At 38.8% G+C, this 15,414-nt stretch overlaps 1 long non-coding RNA gene across 1 annotated transcript; it reads right to left on the bottom strand.

Moving 5' to 3' along the window:
* Nucleotides 1–7,188: 7,188 nt before the first annotated feature.
* LOC148142510 (uncharacterized) lies at nt 7,189–12,419 on the bottom strand. Its single transcript, XR_015751912.1, has 2 exons — nt 12,310–12,419; nt 7,189–7,490 (listed from the first exon to the last, which is right to left on the bottom strand). It is a non-coding gene; the product is annotated as an uncharacterized LOC148142510 (long non-coding RNA).
* Between the last annotated feature and the right edge of the window lie 2,995 nt (nt 12,420–15,414).

Genomic DNA, 15,414 nt, shown 5'->3' with positions numbered 1-15,414 from the left:
TCAGTAAATATATATTTAAAAGTGATATTAACTGTGATCTTATTGTGGCTGCCATTTTCTTTTCAGATGATAAATAGGACAACTGGTAGGCTTAAAAAATTAGATCATCTCATAACTATTCTTAGGAATTTTCTATTTCAGAGCAGAAGATGTCAATTATGTACCTTATCCCAAATTATAATTGGAAATTTTTTTGGTTGGGAGCCCAGCATCAGAACGTTAATCAGCATTGTTTTCTAATCTGGTTTCTGAAGCTGGTTTGTATATTGCTAACAGATTTTGGGGATGAACCTGTAGTACATCAATTAATATTGGACTTAATTCATTTTTTGGGAGTTATTCTGTGCAAGTTTATTTTCCAACTCTGTGCTCCTGTCCATCCAATTACTGTGGACAGAAGTCTTCAAAATCTATTTTGGTTCTTGCTGTAACTTATTCAAAAGTTCATCAAACCCATTGTAAAATAGCAGAAACATGGTTATACCAATTAGTCATTGATTCCAAGAACTGTTTTAAGTTACCATTGTAAGGAATAGTCTGATTTGTCTTTGAGTAATCCTTTCCTTGCTTTTCCTCATCTTCCAGTAGACAGTTTGTGATAGCCGGATTTCCAAATGCAAAACGCATTGTAAAATGACTAGATAATAAATCAATAACGCTCCTGAAGTACAATTCTTTCCAGGAGTAATAGAAGATTTTTGGAAAACAATGGAAACATGTTAACAGTATCTTCAGTACATCTCAAGGTATGGTCAATTATTGACAAAAACCTCATTGAGCCATATTAATTTAATCAATTACTTCTGTCCAATGAACAGGTCCTGGCAAATTGTATCATTTAAACAGTGACAGTACATTGTTAAAAGTAGATGGAAATGCGGAAGTTACATAATTTGACATAAGTAATAGTATTCCATCTTAACTCTATTTACACATGTTCTGCAAAAGGAAATGGATTTCTTTAATGTACTCAGTGATGAAATAGAATTTATGCCTGTGAATTTTAGCACTATATTGGCACTATTAGAAGTTACTGTTTCATCATTGAGTCTCATTTCAACAATGGGTTGATAGGTAGATATCTGTTTGGTTTTCACTAAACTTTTTATGTTGCTTTTCATGTATGAGCCTGCTTTTCTCCTTGTTTGTCGGCTGAATCAATGTTTAATTAAGTAGGATTCCTTTAGCATTAAATTGACAACTCCTCATGTATTGAATGCTAATAAACAAGAATTTGAATGATGAAGCTAAATATCTTTTGAGCTAATCACAAATTTTACTCAGTCCAAGAGACTTTAATTAGTCATAATATCAGCAATTGCTTCCTGTCTTTGTCACGAATACGACAATTAGATATTTGCAGCAGTTCAGGCAGAGGTGAATTCTGAAACAGTCACACTCTTTCAGTTTTCGCTTATTGTTACAGTTTGAGCAGATAGAAGTCAGAAACAGTTAACATTCTAACAGAAGTTATTTAGCAAATTGTTTTGTTTATGAGTGAAAGGTAGTTGTTTCTTCGAGTTGCTCACATAGTCAAACATTGATAGATAGGAGAGGTTCCATGATTCGGGATAGGTGACATTTAATTCTAACTTCTGTATAATTGCAAAAGTCTTAATTTTCATTAAGTATAGTTTGAGCACTAGATCTATACTTACCTTTGTTATAATGCTGCATGCAATCTAACTCAGCTGCAACCTACCTTTACACTTAGTAACAAACATACTGGTTTTTCAAGCACATGGATCCCCCCATACAATTTAAACCAGGGATTCTTGTAAACTGATTGGTTGACAGAAAGGAACCAGATGCATTGATATATGACAAATGGCCACAGGCATCTCCTGACCACAAGGTCCAAGATTTAATATGAATTAGACAACAGGCAGTCAAGCCGAAGTTAACAATTAATCCAAAGGCACTGAAACAGCCAGGAAGTCACTTAATTCCTTCCCCATGCCCACAGAAGGTCTGAAAATTCCCTTATCTCCTATTTCATTTCGCGCCTGTATATAAATGTTCATATGTTGGAGAGGAAAATATGCAAATATCAAGCTGAGATGAATGAATCTGTACTGATTTAAAAATCACACAACACCAGGTTATAGTCCAACAGGTTTATTTGGAAGCGCTAGCTTTCAGATCGCCGCTCCTTCATCAGGTGGTTGTGATGAAGGAACAGCACTCCGAAAGCTACAGCTTCCAAATAAACCTGTTGGACTATAACCTGGTGTTGTGTGATTTTTAACTTTGTACACCCCAGTCCAACACTGGTGTCTCCAAATTATGGATAGATTAGCTGAATGGTCAAAATTTGACAGATGTAATTTAATGTGGATAAGTGTGAGGTAATCCATTTTGGTCAAAAGAATAGAGATACAAATTATCTGTATGATAAGACAGATGCATCAAAGTGCTTTGGTGCAGAGGGATCTGGGTGTCCTCGTGCATGAATCGCGAAAAACCGGTATGCATGTCCAGTAGAAATACGGAAGACAAATTGAATTTTTGTCATTTATTGCTAAAGGAATAGCGTGTAAAAGTAGGGAAGTGTCACTGCAATTGCATTAATAAGATTGCACCTGGAATATTGCATACAGTTTTGGTCCCCTTACTTGAGCAGTGATGTAGTTACATTGGAGACAGTGTGGGACAATCTAAAACGAGAAGTCATAGTTTTAGGATAAAGGGTATCAGATTTAAAACAGAGATGGGAAGAAATTACTTCACTCAAATGATAATGTATCTTTGGAATTCACTACCCTAGAGTGCCATGGATGCAGGAACATCAAATACACTGATGGAGGAGATAGATTTTTAATTTGTAATAGGATGAATCATTATGGAGAGTGGGCAGGAAAGTGGAGTTGATGCTGAGATGTGATCAGCTGTGATCATATTCAATGGTACAGCAGGATTGAGGGGCTGACTTCCCTATTCCTGCTTTTATGTTCTTATGTCCTTATTTTCTTGGAGACAGTGAATGCAGGCTTGGATTTATTCAAACAAGCTTATATTTCAAGCAGTTCACTATAACTGAAGAGAGAAGGCAGATTTTTGACTGTAGACCTGAAATCAACTGAAAAAGCTCCTCTCTGTCTTTCAAGAAAAAAAACACCAGATTACAGTGCTGGTTAAAAAGCATCAGAGCACAGAGAACTAAAAGGATAACTGAAGTAATTGCTACTGCTAGTAATTCAGGACACCAACCAAACAATCATGGTTTCAGGTTCACATCTCACGCATCAAGGGAATCTTAAGGACTTAACACAATGTATTTCTTCCATCTTCCTTATGTCCTGACACTATTTCATTTTTAACTTTGTGTTTGTGTATGTTTGATGCATGTCTTTTTTTGGCAAATAATATAATTGTTCTTGCTTTTACCAATAAATTTGTTACTACTGCTGTTGAAATTATTTAATTACATTTTACTTGTAGAGATGTACAATTTCAAGCTGAAAACCAACCAAGGGGGTCGAAAGGATGAAACCAAATCACCTCTCCTCAATTGGTCCTAACAGAAGGGACAACATTTTCTCATTTCTACATTAACAACCATCAACTTTTATATCTGAAAAATTTAAATGCTTATGTTGGAAAATTAAAATTATTAACCTTCAGACATGTCACATAATTAATTTGTGTTTTTTAATCCTTGCTATTTCTTATCTCCACCCAAACTGATTTTCCGACCCAAGATTCTTTCCACAAATGCCCCAATAATAACCATTATTATCAATGCTACTCATCCTCTTTTTCAATTCTCCTTGGCTTTATTGTCTACTCTGGAATATTATCTTCAATACTTCTGATTGAACAGGACAGAAACTCATAAGTAACACATACACACTAAGGAATACTGCTGTCACTTAATTCTCTATTTCTCTTGTACTTAAAGATCAACCTCAATGGTCAAGCATAAGAATCATCATAGTTTATAGAAAGCAAGCATACAAGTCCAAGGCACCATCTAATACATGGATGAAAAACATTTTTATTCAGAATACTGACCCAATAAATTATAATTTTATAAGCAACATGAGGTCTTATGCTGATTTTTGTCTCAACAAGGCAATATGAAACTTGAAAGGGTTCAGAAAAGATTTACAAGGACGTTGCCAGCATTGGAGGGTTTTGAGCATAGGGAGAGGTCGAATAGGCTGAGGCTGTTTTCCCTGGAGCATCAGAGACTCAGGGGTGACCTTATAGAAGTTTATAAAATCATGAGGGGCATGCATAGGGTAAATAGACAAGGTATTTTCCTTGGGGTGGGGGAGTCCAGAACTAGAGGGCATAAGTTCAGGTTGAGAGGGGAAGGATACTGTACATCTCTATGACTCTATGACTTGATGTAGTGTTCTGACCTCTTATTATGCAACACGTTTACCGGAGGCCTATTCGTTTGGAAAGAAACAACGTAAGATAATTGATGAAAATATTTTGTCCTGCCCATGTAAGAAGCCAACACCCATGAAAGGCCAATATGTGCCAATGGCATTTAGCAATTAAAGAACAAAATAAATGTGCCTCATCAGTTTAGTAGCTTAAAGTGACCAAAGGGAACAAATGGAATTATATTTGTATATTATGTTTCACTCTGCAAAGACAACAACTTAGATTAAACTAATGCTCTGACAGGTAACAAGCAAGATTTGAGATGATTAATTGCTTGCTTTTAAGCAGTTGAACTCCAGGAGAGAGAAATCCTCTGTGCAATACAGGACCCCCAAACTTTTCACATGCTCCTTTATAACCTATTATGCATTGAGTAGTCTGGATGATGTGGCGATGCTGGTGTTGGACTGGGTTGGACAAAGCCAGAAGATACATGCCACCAGGTTGTAGTCCACCAGGTTTATTTAAAATCACAAGTTTTTGGAGCACTGCACCTGACAAAGGAGCAGCGCTCCGAAAATTTGTGATTTTAAATAAACCTGTTAGACTATAACCTGTGTCATGTGATCTCTGACTTTTTCCCTAGATTCAGGCAGAAGAATTATATCGGGGGAAGAGATGTTGGCAAGGTGAAAGTTCTTTCTGGACATTGATAAATGTGATAATACAAAGACAGAGATGCTGTTTGCAATTCACAGACTTGTCAGTTGGCGAGTGAAACTGATCTCATTATAATATGGCAGGTACACACACATACTGCCCATGTTAATTCTTGACACCTGTTTCGGAAGGATGTAAGAATCAGATTTGGCTAACTCCACATCAAAGCAGCTAGGAAGGAGCAACAACACAAATGTCAGAGAAAATTCTGACAGGTATCTAGTGCGTGAAGTGACAAGTTTTCATGTGTACTAGGTGTGTGGTAATCAAAACATAATTTACTGAATGCAGTATTTAGGATTAGTAATCATGACAAAGTGCTAAAAGTGATCACCTATTTATCACTGAATTGGGAGGGGATATAAATAGAGCACTGCAATTGTTGGAGATGAATAGAATGAATAGAATGAATAATTAATTATAGGTAGCCTTATGGGTTGTGGCTTCGCACTGCACTAATCACATGCCATATAATAGTTTAGACATAAGTCAACTGGGTGTGTAGCACAAACCTCTGTTTATGGAAAAACCCTGAAGGAACTGGCAAATTTTACAAAAGTAAATGAATGTTGTCAGCGTGGTGTGAACAAAATGATATGAATGTGGACTTTGATGTTTTCCTCATTGATTATTACTTGCCAGCATGAGGCAGGGATTTGCAACTGAAACCTAACACAGTTTATGAATGGACAAAACTTTTGCAAAAGACAAGCTAGAATTGATCAAAGAGGATATTACAGTTCTGTTTGCTTTCTGTTGGACTCTCCTTCTCAACCTTCCCCCTTACCTGAGGCATCTCTGTCTCTCTCTCTCTTTCTGTAATGTGAAAGCCAAACTAAGGTTTGGTAGGACAATTGTGACTTTTCCTTTTTTACATCAACGTGTGACACACTGGGAATCTCCTAGATGTAAATAGTTTAAATAAAATGTTGGAAACTTAGGATTTCTAAATTATGGCTTACCAGATGTTGCTGTATTGGCCTGATGACTATTTTAAATTAAAATCCTGTTCGCCATAAATGGCATGATGGATAGTGCACAAGATGTATTCAGGAAGTATCATACCATTCTGTTCTGTTATTATTGGCACTGAAATTACACTCAGCCAATTTTCTGTTAGATTACCCACTGTTAAAATACACATTGGACTCTTTATTTGACATGATTCAATATCATTTGTAAATTTGAAATCAAAATCTGTTCACATGCCATTTATCAAATGAGGCATTCCCATGTGGTCTGCCAGATGTTTTGCCTTTTATATATCAGAGCCTAAGAAATAGGCCGCATCAGCCTTTGATCACGCTTTGTTATTCAAGTGAGATCATGATTGGTCTTCTAACTCAACTTATTGCACTCTCTCTCCCTATGCCTTGGTTCCTTAAGTGTCATAATTCTATCGATCTCAGTATTGAATATAATCAATGACTGAGCATCTGCAGCCATCTGGAATAAGTAATTTGAAAGGTTCAAAATTCCTTAGTGAAAAACATTTTTCTCAGCAAAGCCCTGTATAGGTGCAGCAAGATGTCCTTAGCTCATTTTCACTACTCCTTACAACAAAACTGACAAACCATGTATTTACTTATTGCACATTAACTTTCTGAGATTTGTGCACATGATCACTCAATCCCTGAATACCAACATTTACTTGTCATTCCACCTTAAGAAAAAAAGTCTGTTTTTCTATTCTCTGAACCAAAATGGGTAATTTCCCTTATCTTAATAATGTGCTCCACTTGCTACCTTCTTATTCATTCACTTAATCCCTTTTGATCCTTCTCTCGACTCACTTTCCCCTATAGCTTGATCCTTCCAATATCCCACAATTTACCACCTGCCAAACCAAATATGACCCGCTTATTCCAAATCTTTCATTGTCTGTCTTTACTCCATGCTAATATATTATCCACAATCTCATGAGTTTGAACCTTAAGTAACAATCTCTTCTGTGGCACCTCCTCGCTATCTTTAGAAAATTTGCATTACTTCTGAGGCAGAAACATACTCCTTTTTATTGTTGTAATTTGTATTGGACTCCATCAATCAAAGGACATTGGACTGACTCAATTTTTAAATAAGCATCAGAAACAGAACCCAAAATTAAACATCTGTGAAACTATTAGGCAGTAAGTTTTATTAGTTTATTGCAGGAGTCTGCAGATTTCTATGATGGTCTTCCAGAGAGGTTCAGTATCCTCCAGATAAACTGTTCCTCAGGTAAATCCAGAGAGGAGGAGCCAGTTACTGCAGATGCTGGAAGTTGCTCTGAAAACAACAAATGCTGGAGATCACAGCATCCGTGGAGAGAACAAGCTAATGTTTCATGTCAAGATGATTCCTCTTGGCTGAGCCTCTCTGTTATTTGGAAATGGTCTGATGTGGACATCTTTCTTTATCTGCTATCTTTTATTATGCTCCTCTTCCATCTCCTGTTGTTTGAAAAAAAACAATGACTTTCATTATCTAAGAAAGCCCTTCCAGCCCTTCACAGCTAAGATTGGACTTTAAAAGTGTAGTCACTGTTGTAATATAGGATGCACATCAGCCAATGTGCACTCATTCAACATAGAGCAATGGGATGTATTTGTTATCAGTGGCCTTGTTTGAACTGAGACTAGTGATTACGATGCCAATGAGAACACTTTTGCCATGGTAGGTTTATTTTACAGCTACTGAGATGGCATTTTGGGCCTCAGTTTAAAGTCTCATTAGAAATATGGCATCCTTAATACTGCATGGGATATTTTATATGATAAAGAATTTAGAGCGGGACCTGGCAGCCAAAGGTCAAATTTTTGTGACCGAGTAAACCTCCCAATTCTACAGACTTCCCTTTGTTTAACGATCACACGCAATTTTACAATTTTGCTACAGGATTGTTGCTGGAGGAATTTGGAACAGCAGATACAGTATAGGAATTTGAGAAACAGATACCAGACAGCCAAAGAGTTTACCGAGGTGGAGCTGTCTTGAATGCAGGACTTGGTTCTCTGGGACTTGGCCCCAGTTGTAATTAAAGCAGTTAGGCCCCCTAACACTCAATCCCTGAATACCAACTATAGCATATCCCTACCCAGTCACTATGGCCCATCATGCCTCTGCCATGCCCATGGCTGACAGCCCAGAGAAATAAAAGCAGTAGCTCAGTAGCAAATTGGTATTGACAAGTGAATTGTTAATTTTGTTTCAATGATATATTTTAATGGTTATAAGTTGTTCTTTTCTGATCTCTTTCATCAACATCTAAATGCATTTTTGAACAAGAATAATAATGTGAAATATTTGAAAGCTGTTATTATTACTTTAATTATCTGATTAACACGTTCGTGGTGTTATGGGAATAACAGTTTGATTTTTCAAAGAATCTCTTTTGGGGTAGAAGTGATCTGTACAAGAAGGACGAAGTGCACCTAAATTGGAAGGGGACTAATACACTGGCAGGGAGATTTGCTAGAGCTGCTCAGGGGGATTTAAACTAGTAAGATGGAGGAGGGAGGGGTGGGGGAGGTGGTGGGGGGTTGGTGGGACCCAGGGAGATAGTGAGAAAAGAAATCAATCTGACACTGGTACAGTTGGGAACAGAAGAGAGTCAAACAGTCAGGGCAGGCAGGGACAAGGTAAGACTAATAAATTAAACTGCATTTATTTCAATGCAAGGGGCCTAACAGGGAAAGCAGATGAACTCACAGCATGGTTAGGACCATGGGACTGGGATATCATAGCAATTACAGAAACATGGCTTAGGGATGGGCAGGACTGGCAGCTTAATGTTCCAGGTTACAAATGGTACAGGAAGGATAGAAAGGGAGGCAAGAGAGGAGGGGGAGTGGCATTTTTGATAAGGGATAGCATTACAGCTGTGCTGAGGGAGGATATTCCTGGAAATACATCCAGGGAAGTTATTTGGGTGGAACTGAGAAATAAGAAAGGGGTGATCATCTTATTGTAATTGTATTATAGACCCCCCAATAGTCAGAGGGAAATTGAGGAACAAACTTGTAAGGAGATCTCCTATCTGTAAGAATAATAGATTAGTTATGGTAGGGGATTTTAACTTTCTAAACATAGACTGGGACTGCCATAGTGTTAAGGGTTTAGATGGAGAGGAATTTGTTAAGTGTGTACGAGAACATTTTCTGATCCAATATGTGGATGTACCTACTAGGGAAGGTGCAAAACTTGACCTACTCTTGGGAAATAAGGCAGGGCAGATAACTGAGGTGTCAGTGGGGGAGCACTTTGGGGTCAGCAACCATAATTCCATTAGATTTAAAATAGTGATGGAATAGGATAGACCAGATCTGAAAGTTGAATTTCTAAACTGGAGAAAGGCTAATTTTGACAGTATTAGGCAAAAACTTTCAAAAGCAGATTGGGGGCAGATGTTCGCAGGCAAAGGGACGGCTGGAAAATGGGAAGTCTTCAGGAATGAGAAAACGAGAATCAAGAGAAAGTATATTCCAATGAGGGTGAAAGGGAAGGCTGGTAGGTATAGGGAATGCTGGATGACTAAAGAAATTGAGGGTTTGGTTAAGAAAAAGAAGGAAGCATATGTAACGTATAGACAGGATAGATTGAGTGAATGCTTGGAAGAGTATAAAGGCAGTAGGAGTATACTTAAGAGGGAAATCAGAAGGGCAAAAAGGGGACATGAGATACCTTTGGCAAATAGAATTAAGGAGAATCCAAAGGGTTTTTACAAATGCATTAAGGACAAAGGGGTAACTAGGGAGAGAATAGGGCCCCTCAAAGATCAGTGTGGAGTTGCAGAAAATGGAGCAGATACTCAACAAGTAGTTTGCATCAGTATTTACTGCGAAAAAGGATACGGAAGATATAGACTGTAAGGAAATAGATGGTGACATCTTGCAAAATGTCCAGATTACAGCGGAGGAAGTGCTGGATGTCTTGAAACACATAAAGGTGGAAAACCCCCCAGGACCTAATCAGGTGTACCCTAGAACTCCATGGAAGCTAGAGAAATGATTGCTGGGCCTCTTGCTGAGATATTTGTATCATTGATAGCTACAGGTGAGGTGCTGGAAGGCTGGAGGTCGGGATACGATGCAGGCAGTGAGCCCACACCATGCACTCCTGAGCTGGTTGGCACCAGTGCAAGAGAAGGCATCTTCTAGCCTCATCCAATTTTCATGAGGTTAGCATAACTTCTCCGTAACTGGTTCACAGACGTTCAGAAGAATTGTGAACTATAGTCTGAATTGGGGAGCCATTTGAAAAATATGTTTAAAAAGTGCCCCTCGCATACCCAACCCCCACCCAACCACTCCCATTAATCTCTCATACACTCCATGTCAACTCAATGGCCACTCATGCCTCCCAACCACTCCTTTTGTCCTTCATAATCAGCATATCACTCAATACCAACTCATACCCATTCACCCACTATGCAATATTGCAGAAAAAATGAGCTGTAAAATAACAATAGCACACGTAGAGCTTTTGAGGAAAAAAACATTATGCATCTAGAAATAGAGTCATAGAAATTATTTTAAAGGATGCAATGCTTTGTGCAGTAAAATGAAATAGTCAAGAAAAAGAGGCATCAAATGGGCTAAATCTTAAAATAACCTGGCCCAGAAATAGTTAGCTGGGGTAGAACCGTCACTGGAGGCATACAGTTTGTTAATGTCATGTTAGCAATGCCTGCTCTCCAAACAGTCTGATTGTCAGCCTCCCCTCATGCTCTGTTAAGCTAACTACTCAATGATTGTATTGATTCACATTGTTCTTAGAAAGAAAGTGACAAATGTTATGGGGGAAGAGTTGAAATTAATCTGGTAGAGTATTGAGAAGATGGCACAAAAGTGAAAAAGCAGAATTGAAAGCAAAACCAAAAGGGTGAAAAGGGAAGATAACTAGGATGATGAAAAGTAGTAAAAGATAGAAGTTTTGGCAAATAAACTGTGGAAAATCTGAGTTGTTGATAAATGCACAAAACAAATCTGGGGAATTACAAACATAAATAAAAATGTGGGATATGACTTAACAGCATTTCACTGGTGTTGCTGAGGTGAGGGCAGGACTGGATGTTGAACATTCCATGCAACAAAAGAGTCAGGAGGGGTAGGAGTAGTGATGGCTGTTTTAATTACAGATTAGAACACTAAGGCGTAGGTAGAACTGAGGATGACATAGGGAAGATTACATAAACAAATCTCTTAGGTTCGAGTTAAGGAACAAAAATCTAAGAAAAGAACATGAGGAACATCACACTGTCCTATGTTAAATATGTATTGTTGATGTTGACAAAGTTTAAAGGTTTCACTGCATAGAGGATGGTAGGAATGGTTAGCAAAATTAGTATGCTTCTACTAATTTTATGTCTTCCAAAAACCAAAAAAAAAACCTTGGTAAAGGAAACCACGGGGGAAGGGAGCAGCTGTTGTTCAACAAAAGCACCTCTCAACTCTGGAAAAGAGAAACAAAACTCCCTCAGCTCAGAACCTGAACATACTATTACTGCTGTCCATTTGGAAGTCTTCGCCCTCTATATATTTGGATGCCATTCCTAAGATTATTTTCATACATGAATTCCAATAACTCAGGAGTTCCAGAATATCTTCACTCCCTTTGACATCTAGGTAGCTGTAATTAAGTGCCTAAGGTGACACAGCAGAATGTTTTTGTGCAGTACTTAAACTCTGAGCATTATCTTACATCTACGCAGTGTTTATCTCCCCTCTGCAAAAAGCATTATGCCAGCACAACAATCTTTGTTTCTGAATATGATGATCTAACAAATTTAATTAATGACAGATGAAGAAATTAAATAAATCAAAGGGGTGGCATGGTGGCTCAGTGATTAGCACTGCTGCCGCACAGCACCAGGGTCCCAGGTTCACTTCCAGTCTCGGGCAACTGTCTGTATGGAGTTTGCATGTTCTCCCTGTGGGTTTCCTCCGGGAGCTCTGGTTTCGTCCCACAGTCCAAAGATGTGCAAAACAGGTGAATTGGCCATGCAAAATTGCCCATAGTGTTAGGTGCATTAGTCAGAGGGGGGTGGGTCACTCTTCAGAGGGTCAGGTTGGGCCGAAGGGCCTGTTTCCACACTGTAGGGAATCTAATCTATAACTCATTATAATGGAAGTTATTCTGTCCAGCTATTTAAATAGACATAGCAAATATTTTCAATCATTCAATCTAATTTACCAGCACTCGAACGCTTGAGCCAGATTTGAAGGTAAAGGATGGACATTGGCTCTTTTGGTGCCATGGTAGTGTCCCTACCTCTCATTCAGGAGATCTGGGTTCAAGTTCTGCCTGCTCTTGAGATAGAGCTCCGTGGCGCAATGGATAGCGCATTGAACTTCTAGATTAAGCTGTGGAGCATTCAAAGGTTCTGTGTTCGAGTCCTGGCGGAGCCATTCCTGAGGTATATCATACAAGAGTGAACAGGGTTAATTAGAAAACACCAGAAGGGTGGGCACTGAAGAAGGCAGATCACTGGATGAATCAATTAATGAAATCTAAGGCTATTAACACATACTGTTTTTAAAAAAAGAGATATTTTCAATTTCAATGGAAATGACCATATCTTGAAGGAGAATGTTTTTAAAAGATATAAAACTTGTAGATTTTTGCTGTTCATAGCAACTGTTCATACAAAGAATTTAGAAAAACAGCAAGCAATTAAGAAGACACATAACATGTTAGCCTTTACTGCAAGGGTGAATTAGAGTTCAAGCATAATTAAGCCTTGCTTAATAGTATCAGGCTTTGATCAAGACCACACTTGGAATAGTTTGTGCCTTTTTGGTTTCCACCTTTAAAGGACAGCATACTTTGTTGGGAATACACATCAATATTTAATGGTTACATGGAGCAAGCTGGAAGAGATAGAATACTCGGACAGTTTTCTAGATTGAATATGATTTTGCGATTTCTTAGAATTGTGTTCAGCATTTGAGAAAAAGTCTGAATTTGAGAGGGAAGTGATGGAGGCTGGTACAATTGCAACATTTAAAAGGCCATCTGGATGGGTATATGAACAGGAAAGGTTTAGAGGGATATGGGCCAAGTGCTGACAAATGGGACAAGATTAGGTTAAGATATCTGGTCAGCATGGACAAGTTGGACTGCTGTACATCTCAATGACTCTATGACTAAGGCCTATGGTAATGGGGGCTTAGCAACTCTTTCTGGTCCTAAAATTGTGTGCAGTAAAGCCACAATTCTCCCCATGTCTGCATGGGTTTCCTCCGGATGCTCTTGTTTCCTACCACAATCCAAAGATGTGCATGTTAGGTGGATTGGCCATGCTAAACTGCCCATTGTGTCCAGGTATGCAGGATTGGTGGATTAGCAATGGGGAAATGCAGGCTTATGGAATGTGTCTGGGTGAGATGCTCTTCGGAGAGTTGGTATGGACTCAATGGGCTGAATGGCATACTTCCACACTGTAGGGATTCTTTCATTCTGTGAGAAGTCATTGTATAGTAAAAACACTCCAGAAACTATAGCCTCTCCCAAAGTCCTGTCTTTTAAAGATATCTGTGGGAACATAATAGAGTATCCGAACACCAGTATGTCTATTTACCTGTGTGAAGCCTGAAACATAGACATGGAAAAAATCTTGGACTAAATCCACCACTTGGCTGAAGATCAACCAATAATCCTCTGAGGTATCTGTGCTCCTTTAATGCCCCCCACCCCTTGAGCAGTCTTGAATTAAATTACCCCACTGAGGCACCAAGCTCTGGACTTCTCACCTTCCATTTCCTCAACACTTTTTTTCTCCTCTTTCAGATTGTTCTTAAAACATTGCAAACTGTTGGCTGTCTGGGCTCAATTTCTCTAATGTGGCTTAGTGCCAAATTTTGCTTGATTATGCTCCTTTTAAATGCCTTGAGATGATACCTAATGTTAACATCACCGTACACACGGTAGCTACAAGTAATTGTTATTGTTGTAAAGACATGTTTCTCATTACCCAGGCAGAACCACAATCCTGCTGCAGTTCATGTTAATTAGTGCAAGCAGTAACCAGCATTCATTACCACAGCAGTTGCACTTTGAGTAGGTGTAAATTATCAGTTAAACCACTGAATCTGATCACAGAGGTATCATGTTTTACAAAATGCCTTTGTAATTGCCATCTATGGGAATTGTACACAACCAGCATTAATTTCCTGGAGAGAGGAGCAGAATTTTTTTTAAGTTAGGCATGCTTAGAAATACCAATATTTAAAGAAATCTAAGGCTACTAACACATCCTATTTTAAAAAATCAGATTTGTTTCAATTTCAATGGGAGTTAAATACTAAATAAACACCAAAAATAACTACGGATGCTGTAAATCAGAAAGAAGAATCGAAATGGCTGGAAATGTTCAGCAGGACTGGCAGCATCTGTGGAGAGAAATCTGACTTTCTGAGGAAGGGTCACTCGATCTGAAATGTTAACTCTGATTTCTCTTTCTCATTACAAAAGATGAGGGTGGCACAGTGGCTCAGTGGCTAGCACTGCTGCCTCAAAGCGCCAGGAACCCGAGTTCGATTCCCACCTCGAGTGACTGTGTGGAGTTTGCACATTCTCCCTGAGTCTGTGTGGGTTTCCTCCAGGTGCTCCGGTTTCCTCCCACAATCCAAAAATGTGTGGGTCAAGTGAATTGGCCATGCTAAATTGCCCATAGTATTAGGTGCATTAGTCAGGGGTAAATGTAGGGTAGGGGAATGGGTCTGGGTGGGTTACTCCTCAGAGGGTCAGTGTGGACATGTTGGGCTGTTTCCATACTGTAGGTAATCTAATCTAAAAATTGATAAATCTCCTGGCCCCAATGGGCTACATCCTAGAGTTCTGAGGGAAATGGCTGAAGAAATAGCAGAGGCATTGGTTGTAATCTTACAAAAATCACTGGAGTCAATAAAAGTCCCAGATATTGGAAAATCACTGTTGTAACACCCCTGTTCAAGAAAGATTAAGACAAAAGATGGAAAATTATAGGTCGGTTAGCCCAACCTCGATTGTAGGTAAAATTCTAGAATCCATCATTAAGGATGCGATTTCTAAATTCTTGGAAGTGCAGTGTCGGATTAGAACAAGTTAGCATGGATTTAGTAAGGGGAGGTCATGCCTGACAAACCTGTTAGAATTCTTTGAAGAGGTAACAAGTAGGTAGACCAGGGAAACACGGTGGATGTCATCTACCTAGACTTTCAAAAGGCCTTTGATAAGGTGCCTCACGGGAGGCTGCTGAGTAAAGTGAGGGCCCATGGTATTTGAGGTGAGCTACTGGCATGGATTGGGGATTGGTTTTCTGACAGAAGGCATAGAGTTGAGATAAAGGTTCTTTTTCAGAATGGCAGCTCGTGACAAGTGGTGTCCCGCAGGGTT

The sequence above is a fragment of the Chiloscyllium plagiosum genome, unplaced genomic scaffold, assembly GCF_037043375.1.
Source record: "Chiloscyllium plagiosum isolate Xiang-an unplaced genomic scaffold, Cpla_swu_hap1 HiC_scaffold_28, whole genome shotgun sequence".
NCBI lineage: Eukaryota > Metazoa > Chordata > Chondrichthyes > Orectolobiformes > Hemiscylliidae > Chiloscyllium > Chiloscyllium plagiosum.
Note: the sequence above shows the minus strand (reverse complement) of the source record. Positions and strands in the feature narration are given on the sequence as shown.